General features: G+C 48.6%; 1 protein-coding gene across 1 annotated transcript in view; it reads left to right on the plus strand.

The window, feature by feature from the left end:
• The first annotated feature begins 4754 nt into the window (after nt 1-4754).
• Ammecr1l (AMMECR1 like) overlaps nt 4755-5363 on the plus strand; it is a 25128-nt gene continuing 24519 nt past the window's right edge. The window contains exon 1 of the mRNA XM_004626316.3: nt 4755-5284. The gene's annotated coding sequence lies outside the window, so the exon portion shown is untranslated. The remainder of the gene's footprint in view (nt 5285-5363) is intronic.

Here is a 5363-nt window from a genome sequence, read left to right on the forward strand (position 1 = left end):
CTATTCAGTTTCTGCCTTGGATTTGGATCCTTCAACCTTCCGTGGTAGACCCCTAGGCTTCCTGATCTAGACTGCACGGATGCTGCAGTGAACTCCAGACCTTGGACTGAAACTTTTACCCTTCAGTGTGCAGACACCCTCCACATGCTTCCTCATTCAGCTCTGTGGTGACCACTGTAAGTCAACTGTGTAATTTCTTATACATTTTTATACCTTGTGTTACATGTTTCTATTTTTCTTTTAAATGTATTTTAGTGCAGGGTCTACTGGGTCTCACTACAGATTGGACTGTAGTGATCCTCCGGTTTTCAGCCTTCCAAGTGCAGAGATTATAGGTGTGCACTACCACGCCCAGTCTCAATTGACATCTCAGGGCCCCAGGGCAGGCCTGGCAGGGCATGCCAGCATGTTTCTCTACTGAACTTTGACCAATACAGATAATAATGAAAAAATCTGTCAAGTTGTATTTAAAACTTTGGGAAAAGCCAGGCACAGTGGCCTGTAATCTCACCACTCAGGACACTAAGGCAGGAAGATTGAAAATTCAAGTCCAGTTGCTGGGCATGATGGTACACACCTATAATCCCAGCAGTTCAGGAGGCTAAGGCAGGAGGATCATTATGAATTTGAGACCAACTTGGGCTACAAAGTGAGCTCAAGGCCAGCTGGAACCTGCATAGTTCGACCCCGTTTCAAACAAACAACAACAAAAATTCAACTCCAGCTTGGACTATGTATTGAGAACTAGTCTAAAAAACAAAGCAAAATAAGACCTATTCAGAAATCAGGACAGGTAAAATCTACCTCACTAATCTACTACTCAATATCCTCTGTGAAATTTTATTACTACTGGATGGCAATTCCTTTATTCATTCATTCATTCTTTCTTTCTTTCTTCTTTCTTTCTGTGTGGTGTGGGGGTGTGTGTGTGTGGCCAGCTCAGCAAACCAGGGGGCGGGGCTGGCATGTGGTGCTGGGGGATTGAACCGCAGTCCCTGTGCTTTGCTAAGCTTGTCCTAAGTAGGTGCTTTAGACCACTGAGCCATCTCACCAGCCCGGCAATTCCTTTATTCTATCAGCATATTATTCAAATAAGCACCAAATCCACCAGCTGCGTACAGCTGGTGCGCAGGCTAACTTCCTGCTAACTTCAACAGCCTAATACAACGCTTAGCTATTGAGCATTTTGGGCCCACTAGTGCTGTAATAGCCTTATCTGTACAGACATCTGCGTCTCCTAACCACTCTCTGAGGTACAGCTACTGCTGCAACCCTCACAGATGAAAAGCCTGAGTCACTGCTTTACTAACTAGCTTTCAGGTGCTCAGTATCAGAGCTGCAATTTGGGCCCAAGCAGTCTGATTCCAGAGTGAACTGTTTTTTTATTTATTTAAATTTATGTATATGGGGGCCAGGAGATGGCTCAGTGGAATAAGCGCTTCCCTACCAAGCAAAAGGGTCTGAGTTCAATCCCTGGTTCTGACAAAATAAATAAATAAATAAATAAATTTACATATTTCATACAGGGTCTCACCACGCAGCTCCGACTCTATATAGTGAGCCTGTCTCAGCCTCCCCAGCACTGGGATACAGGTGTGCTCCATCATGCCCGGTTTCGGTGGCTGGCCTGGTGCGTGGTACTGATATAGGGAGAAAATGATCTCGGTGGATGACCTCCAAATGATATAGGGGACAACTAATCTCCCAATCTGAAAGGTACCTGGGACGAGTTCGTGTTCTCTAAAACCAAAGAATGAATTTTAGGAACCAATGGAGGTTATGAGCAGAATATATTTATTGGGGTAAAGAAAGCTCCTGTCTGAGGGAGGGACAAGAGGGGGCCCCCCCAATGGGTAGTCCCTGGGAAGCTGTCTCTTCCAGGGACTTTTATAGAGTAAAACCATGCAAGTCTAAGATGGAGAATATGGGAACTTGCTTAGGTGGTCATGAGGAGGGACAAAACTATGGTCAACCAATGAGATTACAAGGACCATTGCTCAGGTAAAATTGACTAAGTCCAGGACAAATGAGGAAGCAAGTCATATAGCAAGCAGGCATGAATATAGAACAGGACTTTGTCCAGTAGCCAGCCGGCAGTAGTTGGCTTAGTGACTCTTCCTGGCTTGCTCAAGGTGGTGATCAGTCCCGGATGCTTGTCTTCAGGGAGGTCAGCGTTTGTTTGGTCTTTGGTCTCTAGGTCTGGCCCACAGCAGGAGCATCCGTCCTCTCACAGTTGTAAGGTATCTTGTCTTCTGTGTTATCTCCTTGAGGGCCTGGCCTGTCTGACTGCCTATAATATTTCTATCTAATTTAGCTGCCTGCAACAGAACCAGGGATCAAACCCTGGTCCTTGTGCTTGCCAGGCAGGGCTTAGACTGCTGAGCTATCTCCCTGGCCCCAGAGTGAATTCTCTTGATGATTACTAGATATGGTACCGGGAATCAAACTCCAGAACTTGTGTTTGCCAGGAAGGTGTTTATGCCTCTGAGCTGTCTCCCCAGCTCCACTACTATATATATTCTGAACCTTTCAAGGTTAAGAAATGATAGAGAGCCATGAGTCAGCAAGGCAGATGATTTGTTTTGGGGTATTTGGATTAGTAGAGTTTTGTCACGATGGATTAGGGTGATCGTTCAGAATTATGCAGAAGGCTTGGCTATACCTAGTTTTTCTGCAGGTCTCCTCTCCCACTTATCTTACTTGTTCATTGTGTGTGGGGGCTTCTTTCTTCGTTTATTCATGCAGGCTACAAATAATTATATGCCTAGTGTATATTAGGCTTCTAGTGTATGTGCAGGAAATGAGAAAATTAAGTCTTTTATTATTCATGACATGTACTGCCCTCGGTTTCATCCTCCTGTTCATCATTTCATTCTGTTTATTTTTCCATCAGCACATACATTGCGTGCTGATATGAGGTGACCCTAAAGTAACTTTTTGAAAAAGTCTTGAACCAATTTTTTTTTTTTTTTTGCAGAACCGGGGATTGAAACCTCTGTCTTTCAGTATCGGTTAAAAACAGTGGCAGCATCTGGATTGTACTTCTCAGTAATTGGCTTTCAACAGCTTAAGGCAAGGTTTATTTTTACTTTAATTTGGGAGTGTTTCAAGTCCAACTTAGTTCTATCATTTACCTCCTGGCAGCTTGATAACCAGGGAGCAATAACTCCCTTATGTGTGGGCTCTTTAATGACTATGTAGTGCCCCCCGGGGAGCTATAGACTAAGGCCTCTTTCCAGATGCCATGTTTTAAGACTTTCAGCTGGAAAGATTTTCACTATGTGAAATTTATTTTGATTGCTTTAAGTCAGGATTTGGCCTTTCTTATTCAGAAATAACAAAAAATATCTTTTGGCTCTCTGCCTCCTGCACTTCTGGCTCTAAGCCATATAATCATCTAATTTGTAGTTTTTCAGGCAGACAGAGGTTAGAAATGGGCCAATATGGCCTCAAGACAGTGATAAACACAAAAAGTCTGTAACAGGAATTATGCAGAGGCTGTGAAATGTCTTGTATTTTTAAAGAGACCTCCCATTCAACAAAGCATAGCTGTCCCTTTCTTCACTTTGTCATTCTTTGCCCTGAGTTCTTTGAGAGCTGAGGGTCAAAGAGGCACCAGAAACTCTGGTGATGAGCCTAGAAGACTGCAGCAGTAGATCTTACTGTGTTTACAAACATTACATATTCTAGAGCAGAAGGGTTTTGCTGGAAAGCTTCACTGTTAGATAGGATTTGCATTTTTACTACTTTTCTTTGGTCTTTGAGGACAAACATGTATAGGATGCTTTTGTACATCAATAGAAAAGCAAAACAGAAAGCAGTGTGTGGTTCAGTCCTTTTACCTCAGGAAAATGCTTTAATTTTTTAAGGTTTGTCTTTGCTGTGGAACCTAGAGAATGTTTGAGCTGTTCTGACCTCCTACAGGACAGAAATAAAATTTTTGTGCTTTTCCATCTGTAATTTAAAATAAAAATGCTGAGGCTGGGAGGGTAATGTAGCAGGCAGGACACGTGCTTGGCATGCACGAGGACATGGGTCCCATCCCGGCAAAAACAAACCGAGAAACCCAAAAGAATGCTGTTATCAGGTTAAGTCTGGTCAAAAATAAGAATTGTAATTTAAATGACTTGGTCTAATTTTTTTAAAGAATATTTTTTTGCACGCTGTTCTTTTAGCTGCCTTGCTAGCGCAGGGAATGTGCTTAGTCGCTACTGAACAAGCCTACTGAAGTCATCTCTGGCGGGAGCTTCAGGGCTGGAAGGGATGGGCCCTTGACGCGAGCCGGCACCACTTGGCCATCACCTCACTGGGTGAGCCTCCCTTCTGCGTGCATCAGAAGGCTGGGAGGCCCAGTGCAAACAGCTGGCACCCAGCCTGGCACACTTCCCCCGTGGGCCGGGCTCTGGGCCGTCGGCGGTTTGATGCGAAGGCTGTTGTGAGCCGCCCCTTCCAGGCTGCTTTCGAGGGCTGCGGCTGGGTCAGGCGAGGTGACGTGGGCACGGGCGCTTGGGGAGAAGAGCCGCTGGCAGCTCAGCGCTGAGTCGCTAGGAGTGACGAGCAGCGAGGCCGAGCCCGCCGCCAGAGCCAACACCTGGCTGCGTCGCAGACAATGCCGCCAACCAGGCTCGAACTACAACTCCCGGAGTGCTCTGCGCCCGCAACCCGAGGCGGGCGGCCCAGCGTGCACCGCGCCGGCCGCCCCGACAGTGGCGCGCTCAGCTCAGCGGGCTCTGAGCCCTGCGAGGGACGTCCACGTTCTGTCACTCTTCCCCTAGTGTTCTTTATCCCAACTGCCTACGACTGGCCACACAAATGGAAAGTCGCCTCCCCACTTCAGCCCCGTAGAGTCGGCACCAGCCAATGAAGTGCGCTGGAGGGCACGTGACGGTAGCGGGGCGGCGCGCCGGCAGCTCCCAGATCTCTATGGTGGGCCCGGGCTCGCTAGAGGGCGTCTGGTCCACTGGAGGACTCCCTACATTCTTCCTCCATTACCTCACTGCCTCCGGTGGCTGCTGGGATACCGGAGGACTCGAGTCCCGGCGAGACTCAGTCCTCCAGCCGCCCGGGGAATACCTCCAGTTCTTCCCGGCCGCCGCCGTCGCTTCCTCCTGCGGCCGACGGTCCCCTGCGCCCCGCCCGGTCCGCGCCGCGCGTCTGGCCCGCCGGCGGGCCTGCTTCTCTCAGGAGCCCCCACCCAGGCGCATGGCTCCATGAAGCAGGAGGAGGAGGAGGCAGAGCGCGAGAGGTCCCGTCCGTCCCGGCCACGTCTGGGCCAGGAGAAAAGGTGGGAAACTCGGGGTGCGCCGCGCGCTCCTCCCTCGCCGCCGGGCCGGCTTCCCGGGGCCGCCGCCGCGCCGCCCGCC

Source organism: Octodon degus, unplaced genomic scaffold, assembly GCF_000260255.1.
Source record: "Octodon degus isolate 3935 unplaced genomic scaffold, OctDeg1.0 scaffold00014, whole genome shotgun sequence".
In the NCBI taxonomy this organism is placed as follows: domain Eukaryota; kingdom Metazoa; phylum Chordata; class Mammalia; order Rodentia; family Octodontidae; genus Octodon; species Octodon degus.